This window comes from Brassica napus, chromosome C7 (assembly GCF_020379485.1).
Source record: "Brassica napus cultivar Da-Ae chromosome C7, Da-Ae, whole genome shotgun sequence".
Taxonomy (NCBI): domain Eukaryota; kingdom Viridiplantae; phylum Streptophyta; class Magnoliopsida; order Brassicales; family Brassicaceae; genus Brassica; species Brassica napus.
Window position 1 is genome coordinate 32,106,000 of NC_063450.1, and position 15,700 is coordinate 32,121,699.

General features: G+C 35.9%; 1 non-coding gene across 1 annotated transcript; it reads left to right on the top strand.

Annotated features, from left to right (window-relative positions):
- The first annotated feature begins 8,262 nt into the window (after positions 1–8,262).
- On the top strand, positions 8,263–8,369 carry LOC125591062. The gene has a single exon (XR_007327045.1). It is a non-coding gene; the product is annotated as a small nucleolar RNA R71 (small nucleolar RNA).
- Positions 8,370–15,700: the final 7,331 nt, after the last annotated feature.

Sequence of the window (15,700 nt, forward strand, 5' to 3'; positions counted from 1 at the left end):
ATTTATTTGTAATCGTATTTTAATTGGTAACAATAACATAACTCAACTTTTTGACTGTTGCATGGATTTTATCCTGCTATAAAATAATAAAACATATCTTTAGTCAAAAAAAACTTCCAGTCACCAAAAGTAACCATTTGTATAACTAAACTTAGAAAAAATAAACCAAAAATAATTGTTCCATTAGCAAGAATTAACTATAAATTTTAATTATTATCATTTTGAGGTTAATATTTAGATTTGGTTTCTAAAATGTTCTGATATGGAATATTTCCTTCACATGTTTATTGATATATTTAAGATTTTACTTCAAATTTTAAAACTATTTCCTAAGTTGTGGTTGGAAGGATACAATAAAAGTTACCATACAGATTTTTGAAAAACAATTACTGTAAGAAAATCATAATAGAACTATTTCATTAACAACTTAAGAAATTAAACTAATTTTATATTTCGATAATTAATATGGTATTGCTTTTATATACCTTCTTTAGCATATTGTTTATTATCCTATTTTGTGGTTATTGTTTATACTTTATACCTAACCTTATGTATATTTTCTTCTTTTTAATGCTTTTAAATATTTTCCTAAAAATCATCCATTGATATTCAATATACGCCCAAACATTTAAAATATTAAAAAGGAATATTTTTGGTAACAATATTTCGAAAATATACATAACAAAATCTGTAACAGATTTGTTCAAATTGTTTTTCAACTCTGGTTATTATTAGAATCATCAATTGTTTTTTTTTTTTTTTTGCTAAATAGAATCATCAATTGTTCACCATACCAAAATGGTTCAAATAAGAAATAAAAAGTTATACGGCTTCAGCTAAGAATAAAACAGCTCAAAAATGAAGAAATGCAGAACAGAGCACAGAGAGCTCCTTCTCCCATAGTTGAAAACCATCATTGAAAGGACTTTACGATTGTCTTCTCATTGAACACCAGCTTTTGAAAAAAAAAAAAAAAAGAACACCAGCTTTTGAATTAATTGTCTCTCGCAAACATCTGGGACCCTTCCAAGCAACATAAAACTGATGTATGTGATCCCTTATAACCCTTTGAGCGATTTCTGTTGACACAGTGTTAAGGGTATTCAATGTATGGTCAAGAGACCAGAATTGAATGAAGGAGAGGCCAATCGCTATTCTTTTGAGAAGGTAACGAAGCTGAGAAAATAGATGAGTGTGGAGCATAGCTCTTCCCTTGTGTCACACATTGTCGACTTAAAGATGATCCTGTGGTATGTAAATTAATGTTTGGATTAATGATGAGTTTTTTCTTATATAATCGTTTAGATCTGATTAGTATTTCGTATTGGTTAATTTCTGTTAGTGTTAATGGGATAAATATTGTATAACCGAATTGTAAGAAATGTTAAATTTATTTTTAATAAGATGTGAATAGGTCCAAAACTAAAATGACAACATTTTTAAGTAGATAAAAAATAGGACCCTAAATTAATAGATTATATATTTTCTTTTTCTTTATTGATTTTCATGAGTTATACGGTTTGATCTAATCAATTATTCTTGTAATATATGTTTCTGGATTTATAATTTTGTTGAGGAACATTTTCTTGATAACGTCCAATCTAAATTATCTCAAAGGAATTCCCCAAAAGAGTTGGAAAATAATTATTTTAAATTTTTTTAAGAAATATTGTAACGGCAGTACGAAGAAGAGGTTTTAGAGCATCTCTAACCCATTGTTATCTTTGCTTCTATAATAGCATTTAGAGACAAAATAACTCTAATCCATTTCTATATATTCCTCTAATATAGAGATTGCTATTTTTTCCTCTATTTATAGGAGAATAAATAGCAATCTCTATTTTTTACTTTATATTTTAAAGATTGCAATTATAGGGAAATACATTGGAGTAAACTTCATCTCTATTATAGAGGTTCTCTATTTTAGAGGCAACAATAGCAAAATACATTGGAGATGGTCTTAGTCGATGAGTTTCTAGGGTGTAATGTGTTTTTATTGGTGCGTCCTATTTATATTATTTATTGTAACGGCAGTACGAAGAAGGTCTTAGTCGATTCATTAGCTGACTTGCCTTGTCTCTCTTATCATTTTGATAACGAGATCGAAGAGGTCTCGAAACATGCGTTTGAAAGGAGAGAAGATTTGATCGCTAATGAAAATGATTTGCACACAGTTTCCATCATATTCCGGGTTTTCAGAACATACGGTGACTACGTATTGTCCGGTACAGATTTTTAGCATGTTATAAGATAGTTGATATAAAATTTAATCTAGATATATAATCTACTGAGCAATAGATATATATACATATATACATATGTAGATATTTTCAACATATTTAAAGGAAACAGCGGCAAGTTCAAGAAAAGTTTAGTAGAAGATGTCAAGGGTATGCTAAGCTTCTACGAAGCTGTACATTTTGGAACAATGATGCATACCTTTTCAAGGGTCTAAGATCAAATCAATGTGGTATAAAAGATTGTCGAACCAATCCTAAGTGATTCTAAAGCAAAAGGAATGCAAGTTCATGCTTAAGCTAAGTGCGATCCGGTTTTAAGATGGTATGAACTAAGAACTAATAAGCTAATGCAATAAAGTAATGATCTTTCTTTCTCAATTTGAAGCAAGAGGACTCATGGGGCTAGGCATTTGATCTTGGATGATGTAGATCCAATCTAAGGGTGGCAAGGTATCAATCAAACACTTTCCTTATGCCTAGACACTAAGCTAAACAAGCTCTATCTCTAGATGAATGTTCTTTTGGTAAAGCAACTCAAGCATCTAGCTAATCTCATAGGTTGAATGTTACTAAAACAAACATGGAGAACAAGTCTAATAGCAATCTTAACTCTTTTAGCAACTAATCTCTTAGGTAAAGCAAGCTAAAAGCATTGAAGAGTTGGTTCAGGCATTTCATCATACACCTTGTGGGCATGAAATGCCTAGAGATCTATTTTAGTATGAACATGACTAAAATAGCATTGAGAACCCTCAACAAGCAAGGAAACAAGTAAATCTAACACTAAACACCCTAGATCTTCTCTAATCACCCTTAATCACCCTAGCCCATGAATTCAAGATTAGTCTACTCACTAATAGACATGAATAACCCCAAAACCATGGATGATTCAAGGTTAAACATGATTAGAGAGCAAGATAATCAAGCAAAGATAAGAACTTATGATCAAGATTAGATCTTTCAACTCAAAGTTCTTTTGTGATTAGATAGAAAATAAGATATTCCCAACTTTGGGATTACAAGAGTATTTATATGTCTTTGGAAAACCTAATGGTTCCCATTAAAAAGTCTAAAATGTCCTTTAAAAATATTAAAATTCGACTAAGGTAAAGACGCGACTCGGGTAGAAACGAATGGCCACAACCCGCATCGACTTCCCCGCGTTGGCTCGTCGTTAGGCCTTCAATTCATACGTGCGGGTACAGCATCTCGCGTCGTCGTCCCCGCGTGATCCATCAAATGATTCTCTTCGACAACGCGAGTAACGGAACCCGCGTGATCGTACCCGCGTCAATCCATCGTCGAAGCTGTTCCTTCATGCGAGCGGGTATGTGCTACCGCGTCGCTCGATCCCGCGTGGAAGCTCCGGAATCGCATCGGGAGTCGTCGCATCAGTCTCCGCGTGGCCGTGCCGTCTCTTCGTCGCAGTTGGGATCGAGGCTCACCGCTGCGAAGCTCAACCGCGACCAAGCTTCGTCCACGGCGTCATGGCTCAGGTCACCGGACCGTCTCCGTCGTGCTCTGCTCCGTCTGTGCCGTCCTCGCAACCAAACAGGCTTGCCGTCGTCAGCACCCAAAACCGGCGAGAAGAAGGATCGAGCAACAATCGATCTCTCCAATGGTGTATTTTGAAGCATTTGCAGAACAGGTCCCTTAATTGTTGAATAATTACTAATTGACCCAAAACTCTTGAAATAACACTTATGTCCTCACGAATCAGCCCCAGACCTCTTAATTGTGCAACTTAGACCCTCGAATTTGTAGAATGATCCCCTAACTCTTGATGGTTCTCAAACTGGCCACAAACTCTGTAATTTGCAAGTATAACCTTGCAATTTTGCCCCAAACTTCTCAAGTGTGCAATCCAACCCCTAATGCACACAAATGAACAAATATATGCAATGTAGACACCTAAATGCAATTCAAAACACAAGTATGATTAATAAATAGATGCTAAAAAGTATGAAAATCATGAGATATCAACTCCTCCAAACTTGCTCTTTACTTGTCTACAAGTAAACTTTCAAGAACTCAAGGAAGAGAGGTTTGAAAATGGGAGCTTATAACCAAAAGAAACACTTTCTAGCCTTCAATATGACATCCCAAAGAAAACATAGTAAATAGCATGAGCAACTCCCTTATTATACTCTAGCTTCTCTAGGCCGCCTATCCATACTCTTATGCCTCTACTCAAGTTGCAATACTCATCTACCAACAAGTTCCTTCAACCAGCTCTCACATTGATTCACACACACACACACACAAGGTGAATTCTCACAAATGGACACATGATCTCAATCATATGGCTAGGTAAGCAATGGTCTAATATGAATGAAAAGAAGGATTCAAATGTTGTCATTTCAAGGTGGTTATCACTCAAGAACAAGGAGCTTGATCATTATGCAAAATTTATCTAAGATTAGAAGGAACTCATGCATACATAGATTCATTCTCATCATTCTACCTCATTCCTAAGTGATTACAAATTCTACACCCATTTCATTCATCCCATAACCCAAAATGAAAAACACTCACATCACTCACCCAATGAACAACATTCTTTTCTTAAGACTCAACCACTAAGAACCTCTTATTCACTTTTCACATTTCTAAGCTCTAACACTTTTTATTATCCCTTCCCCACTATCTTATTGAATCTTCTTTTTCTTTTTCTTTTTCTTTTTCTTTTTCTTTTTCTTTTTCTTTTTCTTCATTTTTTTTTTTTTTTAGAGGGGGAAAGTCTCAAACAATACAATCAAGAGCTTTCTTATTTTTCTATTCTAGGTCCCTAGGGCTTTTCTTTCTCATGACAATCTTTTGTTCATCAATCTCAACTTTATCACTTCCCAAACCCAAGATATAAACCTTTAAGGAACAAAGACCCCACTCACCATCCTAGAAGCTAGCTCAAATGATGACCCTATGCTAGCAAGAGATGAGAACAAATCCATGTCGCTCCCAATACTCTCAAGATTTTGAACATGACAAACTATCAAAAGAGGCCTCACTCATGCAATTCAATGTTTGGTCTCAAAGAATAGTTAGGGTTTTAGGGTAAGGAGTGCCATTTCGGTTAACAAAGATAGGCATAAAGGAATAAGATTACCCAAATGTGTATGAGATCCATGATCAAGTATACAAATGCCCATATGCAAGAGAGATTAAGTTCATTCAAGCCAAGTTCAGATTGGAGCTGATCTTAAGAACAATGCTAACATCAAGCAAGCAAACAAGTTTCAAGAAGAGTTTTCAAGGCTCGAAGCTTACAAGTTTTTTTTCAAAAGATGCTTAAGCTACTTGATATGTTTAGCTAGGATGTCAAATTGAGTTCTAGACATGTGTTCTTTACAAGGTTTCTCCCAATGCATGAATGCAATCTAAATGCTTCTAGACTCAATCCTAAAGATGCAAATGATGCAACTAAATGCTTATTTTTGTGATTTTCGAAAGTTTTCAATTTTTGTGGATTTTCTATGCAAATAATTATTCACAATGCAATGCATGAGACTTAATGACAAGTAGACAAAACAAAACACAATATGAGATAGTAGACTCTCCCCCAAACTTACTTCACACAGTCTCTTGTGTGAGAATAAGCTCAAAGGAGAGATCTAAGGGAAATACATAAACATGATAACTAAGTATTTACAAAGGTAGAATGCACTTACTTGAAGTTGGCTGTCATAAGAGAAGGGAAATGAGGAGGGAGGACTTGTTGTCACCTTTGAATTTTCGACATGACCTTTGGGAATTTTTTAGAATTCCCCCAAACTTGTCCCTAAGCTTATTCAAACACACTAAAGCAAGAAAAATATATATAAAGATATATACAAAGGATACCATGGGACTTCCTCCCAAGTGAGCTTGTTTTAAGTCTTTATCTTGACTTTCCTTCCAATTGGCTAATGAAGAGGAGGATCTTTCCCACCTTCAAGAGTGATGGTGAGGACTTGAGAGAGAAGCTCTTGAAGCTTGATTGGATCATCTTGGAGCTGTGAAGTGATGATGGCCTTTGCACTGGAGAATGGTGTAGACTTTTCCTTGCATTTGATCTTGTACTCAATAGCTCCATCCTTGAACTTCATTGGGTGGAGAGTGAGTGTGTGAGGAGGCTTATCAAGAGGTGGAAGATGAGGTTCTTTCACAATCTTCTTCTTGTCATGAGCAGACTTTGTGGCTCTACTCACCTCCTTCTTTTTAGCACTTTCCAAATGCTTATCACACAGCTCGTTAGAGGACTCTCCAGCAAGATCTTCTTTTACAATACTGACCCCTTCAGCCTTGGTCTTCTCAATGGTGGATGCTCCACAAGTGATTGTTCCACAATACTCAGCAATCATCTTTGGTGATTGTAGTGGATAGGGGACAGCTTTGTTCACATTTACGAGTGTGACCTTCTTGTTGGCAAAGTCTATGCAAGCTCCTACTGTTGTAAGGAATGGAGTGCCAAGGATCAATGGGACTCTCTTCTCAGTTGCCATCTTCAGAACAGTGAGGTCTATAGGAATGGTGCATGCTCCAATCTTCAAAGGGAAGTCCTTGATGAGACCAATAGGAGTTGTAGAAGAGGAATCTCCAAACTGTAGTGAAGATATGTTTGGCTCCATGCTCTCAATCCCTAGGCTCTTCATCATCTCCATTGAGATCACATTTACACTTGCACCAGAATCAACAAGAGCATCATCAAAAGTGAACTTACCAAGGTTGCAAGGCAAGGTGAACATCCCTTGAGACTTAATCTTAGGGAGGAACTGTGGAGGGATTGGTGGATCAATCTTCATAATGGAGATGTCCAAAAGCTCAGCCACTTCAGCTTGGTGGTCTAGAATGTCATTGATGAGCATCATCTGGACATGAGCTTCACGCATACCCGAGATTTCTGGAAGCCTGACCCCAACATCACTAAGATCTTTTCTAAATTTAGAGAGCACCTTCTTCTGAGCTTTGGTGAGAACTCTTTGGGGGGAAAGAGAGTTTATCATAGGGTGATAACTCAACCTTAGTTGCTTCCTCTAGCTTAACCTCTTTCAGCTTGTTGTCAGCCTTGTGCTCAGCTCTTTGCAGATTCGTTGCTTCAACCTTTGTGGCAGCATCTTTCACAATTTGTGCTTCAGCTGTGGCTACAACAAATCTCTCAACTTGCCCAAACTCAGTTCCACATACTAATCTTTCAATCTCATCCTCCTCTTTCTCATGATCACTCAGCTCAATCTTTGGAGAAGTAGTGGAGAAGACAGCATTGCAAGACTCCTTGAGGTTCTTTTCTAGTTTTCCTGGTAAAAACCCCATTGGCTGCTTGGAGGATGAAGGCATAGAAGCAACTTGACTCTCCAAAGCCTTGAGATGAGAGGCAAGTTGCATGTACTTGTTGTTGAGGTCAGCATAGTTCCCATCAATCTTTGCATGGATGTTCTTGAACTCATAAATCATGGTCTTCTCATTTCTGGCCTGAAATTCCAAGAGTTGCTTGAACATAGAATCCACACATGAATCTTGAGCTTGAGCTTGGGAAGAACTTCCTTGAGTCTGAGGAGATTGGTTGGCTTGAGGATAGTTCTGCTTGGCTTGGTAACCTCCTTGTTGATTGTTGTAGTAAGGTCTTTGCTGAGAGTTGTTTTGGTACTGAAAATTGGATTCCTTCCTGTACCAAGAACCATTGTTGTTGATGAAGCATACCTCTTCTTGACCTTCCAAACCATCAACCTCATTGACCTTGGGAGGAAGCTCTTGAATAGGACCACCCACAAAGTTCATCTGCTCCTGTTTAGCTTGGTTGGAAAGAAGCAAATTCATCTTCTCTTGCAAGGACTTGATCTCTTTCTTTGTCTGCTGATCATCACTTCTATTGACCCTATCATGCTCCTCACTGTAGACTGAGTCACTCTTGGCCATGTTCTCTACCAGTTCCTCTGCCTCTTCCTCAGTTCTTCCCAAAAAGAAACCATTGCTGGCAGTATCAAGCCTGTTTCGGCATTGTGGTAGAGCTCCTCTATAGAAGGTGCTAAGTAAACTCTCCTTGCTGAAACCATGATGAGGGCATTGAGACCAATAGCCTTTGAACCTCTCCCATGCTTCACTGAAGCTCTCTAGACCTTTCTGTTGAAACCCAGAGATTTCGTTCCTGATCTTAGCTGTCCTTGAAGTAGAGAAGAATTTATCTAGGAAAGCTCTCTTGCACTCATCCCAAGTAGTGACAGTGTCACTTGGAAGAGTCTTCTCCCAGTGGTGTGCTTTGTCTCCCAAAGAGAAAGGGAACAACTTCAACTTGAAAGCATCTTCAGAAACACCATTTATCTTGGACAAGCCACAATACTTATCAAACTTGTACAAGTGATCAAAAGGGTCTTCAGCAGCAAGACCATGATACTTGTTGTTCTCTATGGTGTTGAGCAGCCCTGACTTGATCTCAAAGTTGTTGTTCTCCACAGCTGGTGCTCTGATTCCCAACCTATGACCATTAATGTGACGTCGATCATAGGCTCCAATGGCACGAGCTTGACGCTGTGGATGTTGTGGCTGGTGCTGTGGTCTTAAAGGATCAGCTCTTGGATTAATGCCTCCGTGGGCATCACCATCTTGAGGCAGATTCTCCATATCAAACCCCAATCTTTGCAAGTGAGCCTGTTGCTCTACTTCTCTTCTATGTCTTGCTATCTCCCTGTCAAGTGCTCTAATGTCTTCAACTCTTGGAACTAGATTTGTTGGACCTCTGCTCCTTGTGTTCATACACCTGAAATGCAAAGGGAGAAGAACAAAGAGAAGCAATAACACAATTAAATAAAAATTGACTTAGTCTCAAGCAAATGACTAAATCCCAATGTCACAATCAACTTAGAATTTGGCAACGGCGCCAATTTGATACATGACTTTTCAAGGGTCTAAGATCAAATCAATGTAGTATAAAAGATTGTCGAACCCTAAGTGATTCTAAAGCAAAGGGAATGCAAGTTCATGCTTAAGCTAAGTGCGATCCAGTTTTAAGATGGTATGAACTAAGAACTAATAAGCTAATGCAATAAAGTAATGATCTTTCTTTCTCAATTTGAAGCAAGAGGACTCATGGGGCTAGGCATTTGATCTTGGGTGATGTAGATCCAATCTAAGGGTGGCAAGATATCAATCAAACACTTTCCTTATGCCTAGACACTAAGCTAAACAAGCTCTATCTCTAGATGAATGTTCTTTTGGTAAAGCAACTCAAGCATCTAATCTCTTAGGTTGAATGTTACTAAAACAAACATGGAGAACAAGTCTAATAGCAATCTTAACTCCTTTAGCAACTAATCTCTTAGGTAAAGCAAACTAAAAGCATTGAAGAGTTGGTTCAGACATTTCATCATACACCTTGTGGGCATGAAATACCTAGAGATCTATTTTAGTATGAACATGACTAAAATAGCATTGAGAACCCTCAACAAGCAAGGAAACAAGTAAATCTAACCCTAAACACCCTAGATCTTCTCTAATCACCCTTAATCACCCTAGCCCGTGAATCCAAGATTAGTCTACTCACTAATAGACATGAATAACCTCAAAACCATGGATGATTCAAGGTTAAACATGATTAGAGAGCAAGATAATCAAGCAAAGATAAGAATTTATGAGCAAGATTAGATCTTTCAACTCAAAGTTCTTTTGTGATTAGATAGAAAATAAGATATTTCCAACTTTGGGATTACAAGAGTATTTATATGTCCTTGAAAAACCTAATAGTTCCCATTAAAAAGTCTAAAATGCCCTTTAAAAATATTAAAATTCGACTAAGGCAAAGACGCTACTCGGTAGAAACGAATGGCCACAACCCGCGTCGACTTCCCCGCGTTGGCTCGTCGTTAGGCCTTCAATTCATACGTGCGGGTACAGCATCTCGCGTCGTCGTCCCCGCGTGATCCATCAAATGATTCTCTTCGACAACGCGAGTAACGGAACCCGCGTGATCGTACCCGCGTCAATCCATCGTCGAAGCTGTTCCTTCATGCGAGCGGGTATGTGCTACCGCGTCGCTCGATCCCGCGTGGAAGCTCCGGAATCGCATCGGGAGTCGTCGCATCAGTCTCCGCGTGGCCGTGCCGTCTCTTCGTCGCAGTTGGGATCGAGGCTCACCGTTGCGAAGCTCAACCGCGACCAAGCTTCGTCCACGGCGTCATGGCTCAGGTCACCGGACCGTCTCCGTCGTGCTCTGCTCCGTCTGTGCCGTCCTCGCAACCAAACAGGCTTGCCGTCGTCAGCACCCAAAACCGGCGTGAAGAAGGATCGAGCAACAATCGATCTCTCCAATGGTGTATTTTGAAGCATTTGCAGAACAGGTCCCTCAATTGTTGAATAATTACTAATTGACCCAAACCTCTTGAAATAACACTTATGTCCTCACGAATCAGCCCCAGACCTCTTAATTGTGCAACTTAGACCCTCGAATTTGTAGAATGATCCCCTAACTCTTGATGGTTCTCAAACTGGCCACAAACTCTGTAATTTGCAAGTATAACCTTGCAATTTTGTCCCAAACTTCTCAAGTGTGCAATCCAACCCCTAATGCACACAAATGAACAAATATATGCAATGTAGACACCTAAATGCAATTCAAAACACAAGTATGATTAATAAATAGATGCTAAAAACTATGAAAATCATGAGATATCAAACAACAACAGATCATATACTGGATGAAGCGTCGAGCCTCACATTAGACCACTTGAAGCCATTGGCTACAGGCAGGGGCGGATCCATTAAGGGCACAGGGGGGTCAGCTGACCCCACTAAAATATACATAAAATTTGTTTTGTATAGAAAGCTAGATAAAATTGTCAGCTTTAGTGGTGTTGGTCGCTGTTTTGACACCAGTGAACTCAGGTTCAATTCTCCAGTTGACCCCTTTATCAATATTTTTTCCCTATTTCTGTAAAAATTACGGCCCATAGAGCAATGTTTGAGTAGACTTACAGCCCACACAACATTTGAAATACGTATTACATTTATATTTACATTTATAAATAGGTAAATGTGACTCTTGGTGTAATTCTTTCTATTTATCCCTCTCCCTTCCGGAAAGTAAGATTTTCTAGAGTTTTCACGTTTATTAAGAAAATAATAAATGTTTACAATTTAATCTACAATTTACTTTTCAATACACTTTTCAATAACTATTCACCAATAAAATTTAATCAATTCAAATATTCATAATTAATGTTTCTCAAAAGTATACAAAAGTACCTTAAGAATATAGAAAATCTATTTTTGTGGAACAAGAATAAACTCTAGAAAATCTTACTTTCGAAAACGGAGGGAGTATATATTAACGAAAACAATACATTTTCTGTAGAAAAAACACGGTAATAATATTTTAAAGAAAACTTAGGTCCCATACAATTTTTCAAAGGTTTCTTACACTTCGTAGAATAAAAATTACTTTTATATCTTTGCTATAATATTATTATATAATATATTATGACCCCAGTAAAAATAGTTTCTGGATCCGCCACTGGCTACAGGTTGCGGAGCATGCCCACCACATATTCTCAAGTATGCAAAAAGCTCTCCACATATATCAGTGCAAAACTCTGGGTGTAAGGGGCAATATTACCTTCTATGAACAAGAAGAGGACCGCGATGATACACTGATCAAGCTTGCTAAGCTAACCTTCGAGTTCATACAGCCTCATTACTTCAAGGAATTAGAAATTATAACCATGTCAGTAAATCAATAGCTAATTGTCTTATAAGCAAAACTCTATAATGTTGTTTTCGACTGTGTTATTTTCTTGGGAAATTGCCACAGATACCACATTCATATTACCACTTTTCATGTCTACACTAATCATTTCTCTTGCTTTTAATGAAAGATAAAAGACACTTATACTCCTATGATTAACTAATCTAGACTTAGAGTTTAGAGTTTAGAGTTGAGGAGTGGGGTGGGGTAGGTTTTTGGAATATGAAATTTAGGATTCTAATAAATATATAAATAAATACTTAAAAATATTTAAAAAATTCAAAAAAAATTCAAAAAAAAATTCAAAAAAAAATTATTAAAAAGTTCGAATTTGAAAAATTATAATTCGAAAACATAAAAAAAAGTTATATTTTTAATTTTTTATTTAAATAATGATTTATTATATATATAGAGAACAAGAGTATAAGAGTCTTTTGCCACTTAATGAATAAGAAAATTTTGAAAATTTTTTTTTAGTGGTGGTAAAGATGAAAAGTGGTACCATAAAAGTGGTAAACATGAAATTTTCCCTATTTTCTTTTGTGTATATTTTTGTAGGTGGTGGAGGGAGCTAGAGCATAAATTAATCTTTCCAGCTGATATGCAGAATTTTCATGTTTACCACTTTGTTGGTACAATTATTCATGTTTACCATCACTAAAGAAACATTTTCAAAAATACATTTCGTAAAAGACTTTTATACACTTACTATATATATATATATATATAATAAATAATTATTTAAATAAAAAATAAAAAAATAATTTTATAAAATGTTTTTGAATTATAGTTTTTCAAATTCGAACTTTTTATAAATTTTTTGAATTTTTTTTCTTTCAAATTTTTTTCTGAAATTGGAAATTTCTTTTTGAAACTATTTGAATTTTTTTTTTAATTATTTTATTTATATATTTATTAGAACACTAATTTCCACATTCTAAAAACTCTACTTCACTTCTCAATTCTAAACCCTAAGTCTAGATTAGTTAATCGTAGGGTATAAATATTTTTTTATTTCTTTAAAAGTGAAGGTAAAAACAGTTAAATTGGTATTATAAATGCAGTATTTTTGCAAATTTCCTAGCTAATATCAAAGAATGAACGGTTGAGAGTTTCATTTGGGAGAATTATGTAAAGCGGCACTGATGATCTCATCAACTTCGAGCCACATGTTTCATTTGGCAGAATTATGTAAGCTAATTATTAAGTTATACTTACTGATCACTTTTATAGACGATGCTTGCGACATATATGGTTCAACTCCTGAAGTTGCACCCCTACTTGATTGTCTTGAAAGAATGAAAGGTATATACTTTGCAAAGATTCGTGAAACTGCATAACAAAATCCAGCTTAAAATTATTGTTGTAGTATTCGATAATCAAGTTTTTTTTTGGTAAAATCGATAATGAAGTTTGTTTTGATTTACTAGTAGATGGGATCCTGATTACATAAAAAGTGCCTTAAAGTTTGTGATGCATTTTTTAAAGGGTATGATGAGATATTGAGGTCAGAAAAACGATCCTTTATGCTGGAAAAGATGGTAGAAGAGGTGATTTACCTACAAAACCCTAAATATTCATAACCATAAAAAATAGGGGTACATCCATATATTAGCTGGGCTAGAAGGAATGTAACATGTTTCAAATTTCGATGTAACTAAACAGTTCACGGTACTCGCGAAATCAAACATAGAGCTTATAAAATGGGCACGAGCAAGTCACAAGCCTAACTTTGATGAGTACGTACGGAGGCTGGTAGGCTGAGGTTCGTGCATATGATAGAGTTTGAGCTCGGATTCTTCTCATAAACTCGCTCACAATAGAACAATCTCGTGTATATTGAATCAATCAAACGAATTACACTTTGTATCAAAGATCAATTGAGAATCGATGTCTTAACCCCCTCGATATCTCCTCAAGTCTCACGACTCAGTCTCTAACACAAAGCTAACTAACAAATGAACTCAATGCGCATTATTAATGCTATCCAATGGACTCTAACAAAAACCCTCCTGATCCCGAGTATTTCGAGTTCTTCTCTTTTCAAGACCCGCTGGATGATACAGAGGCTTCCGTTTAATTAGAAATCTCTTTTCTTCTCCCGCGTTTCTCCTCTTGCTCACGTAACATTATTGTAGCTTATCAGCGTATGTTGGAACTGTTTTTTGGACAAATGGCTATGGCCAATATTCCGGTGAATTTTTCGAGCAATTTGATTGTCGAAATGACCGGATTGTGGAATCGTAGGATTCATTGTTATGAGCACTATGGTATAGTGTAATCATATATCAAAAACGAAGTTCGTTTGAATGAGAAATGAAAGTCTAAAATAGATTATTTGTAAAATATCTATATTAGAATTATGAGGTAAGAAACCTCTTGTGTTTAAAATGGAGAAGTTATAACAAAGTTATAAAAAACTTTGTAAACAATTTGGTGTGTTAAGAAAAGAGATGTTTGGGCTGGACTGAGATTTATTTGCTTAGCCCAAAGTCTATTGCTAATTATCTTACAAATAATAAAGCAAAAGATCTCTTTGTCTCTCGTCTTTGACTAACGTCTTTGACCAATAATGAATTTGATTTTGGATTCAATGCTGTAACATATGGAGAATCAATACAGCCCATGATTTCATAATCATGATAGAATCAAAATTAAAATCTCCATTTAGTGCTTTGTGATGCACGTTATTTTATGAGGCTATATAAAGCCATGCTCTTCTCATTCTAGATATATCGAATACAAACAAAACCACTTTCTCCTATTTTTTCTTTTTGTGTCTGAGAGTATAACATAGAAATAGGTTCGACAGACTTTGGTTCTCAAGTGCTGTGAGACTGAAGATATAGGCAGTTGTATCCTGGGATTCTTAAACGTATCAAACCGGCACACTACGGGCGTTTAAAGGATTAAGGAAAGAGATCTAATCTCGACTCTGCTTCAACCTAGTTCTTTTCAAACTACGGTATTATTTTGTTGTATTTTTTATTCATGTTATTTGTAAATTTTTTGCTTTACATATCAAATATGCCTATCTAGTAAATTTGGTGCGTACAGTCTTAATCCTTTAAATTTCATATTGCCTTCTTGCGCTAATGAAATATTTGATTGTGAAGCAATTACATTTAACGGTGCCGTGGAGAAAGCTTAACGCTTTGGATACTCTTTGATTTAACAATTCTGTTTTGCAGGACATGAGCGTTTTGCATATTATATTCTTAATATTATTTTCTGCAGAATCTGATTCGTTTATTGTTCTCCGCTCGTGATTCTAATTTTTAGTTAATTCGCTCATGGATTCGTTCTGTTGCCGTATTGATTTATTACGTCTGCTGCTGTTATTTCAAACAAATTTTCATTAGATAATAGTTTATCTATAGAAAATGATTTGGTTGGTAATCGTTTAGTTGACTTGTTCAATAGTTCATATTGTTTATGTTTATTGGTTAAGCAGATTTGTTAGATTCATTATTATTTTTCCTTGCACGAACTTTTTAGTGTCGTCTGCGGGATTATATAATATTTTTTTTTTCTTCCTATTTACCTTTAATCTTTATTTTGGTTAAGGTTTTTTGGAAAGAAAAAAAAAATAAAATATAAATTAATTTGTTCTTTAATTAAATTAAAACTGCATCGGTTTAGAATCATGGTTTGATTAATAATAGAGAATTCTTTTACCGTTCTTGTCGAATTGATGTATACGGTTTATTTGAATTTATAATCGAATCTGTTAACATGCTGCTACTCGTTA